Genomic DNA, 1338 nt, shown 5'->3' with positions numbered 1-1338 from the left:
GGGGAAGGGAGGCGGCAGTTCCCTTCCCATTAAGAGCACTGCCCAGGGGCCGCAGCCAGCCTCTCTCTTGCCCTCATTCAGCTGGGGGTGGAAGCTGACCACTCAGATTGCTGATGGCAAGTTCCGGGTGGGGTGCACCCACCCCTGGGGAAGCCCCCGGTCTCTAGAGCATGTAGTTACCCAGGGCTGCCGGAAGTGTCACAAGTGGAGGGCTTTAGAGAACAGATGTTTATTTTCTCCCCCTTCTGGAGGTGGAAAAGGCAAATCCGGGTCCGGACCACTCAGATGCCCTCTCTGGGCCCCCCTCGTGGTTTCTGGAGTCGACCGGCTGTCTTTGACACTCTTAGCTCCTTGGTGGGGTCCCCATGGGGCACGTGTCTTCTCCCTGGGTACGAGACACCCCTGCGAAGTGATTAAGCTTAAGACCCTGGGGTGAGCCCACGAACAAACTAAGGAAGCCCCTTATTTCCAAACTGGCCCGTCGTTGCAGGGGTACACGGGTTAGGGCTTCAACACCCACGTTTGAGAGCTCCTGCAACCTCTAACAAAGTCTTTTTCAAATCTGACGGGGCTTCGCAAACGTTTGCTGACCATAATGGAACTAAGGAGAGCGAATCGGTTTCCCCCACCCATCTGTGGGAGGTTCTCGTATCAGTTCTGTGACTTTATATCAAGTTATTCTAGCCCGTTACATTTAACTTCTTTTTTTCTTCATCTGTCCTTCCAAACGTCCTGTAAAATTGGACAAATCGTATAGGACAAAGAACCCCCCAACCACCAGGTATGGTTCTTCTTCTTCCCTTTTTTTTTTCTTTCAGTTTTAAAGAAGGATGTTTATTTCTCACAGTTCTAGAGATTAAAAGTCCAAATCAGTGTTTCAGTCATGCCATCCTTCCTTCTTAGTCCTTGAATTTTCTTGATGTTCCTGGCTTTGTAGATGATCCTCACATGATCAGTGTCCATTTTGGTCTTTTAAAAAAAATCCTTTTATTGGGGGCTCATGCAACGCTTATCACAATCCATACATCCATCCATTGTGTCAAGCACATTTGCACATTTGTTACCATCATCATTCTCAAAACATCTGCTTTCCACTTGAGCCCTTGGTATCAGCTCCTAATTTTGCCCCTCCCTCCCTGTTCCCGCCTCCCTTAGAACCCTTGATAATTTACAAGTCATTATTATTTTGTCGTATCTTACACTGTCCAACGTCTCCCTTCACCCACTTTTCTGTTGACTGACTTCCAGAGAGGAGGTTATATATAGATCCTTGTAATTGGTTCCCCCTTTCCACCTCACCTTCCCTCTACCCTTCCAGTATCATCACTCTCACGACTG

This window comes from Echinops telfairi, unplaced genomic scaffold (genome assembly GCF_000313985.2).
Source record: "Echinops telfairi isolate 266 unplaced genomic scaffold, ASM31398v2 ScPeMD7_7463;HRSCAF=8501, whole genome shotgun sequence".
Classification (NCBI taxonomy): Eukaryota; Metazoa; Chordata; class Mammalia; order Afrosoricida; family Tenrecidae; genus Echinops; species Echinops telfairi.
Note: the sequence above shows the minus strand (reverse complement) of the source record.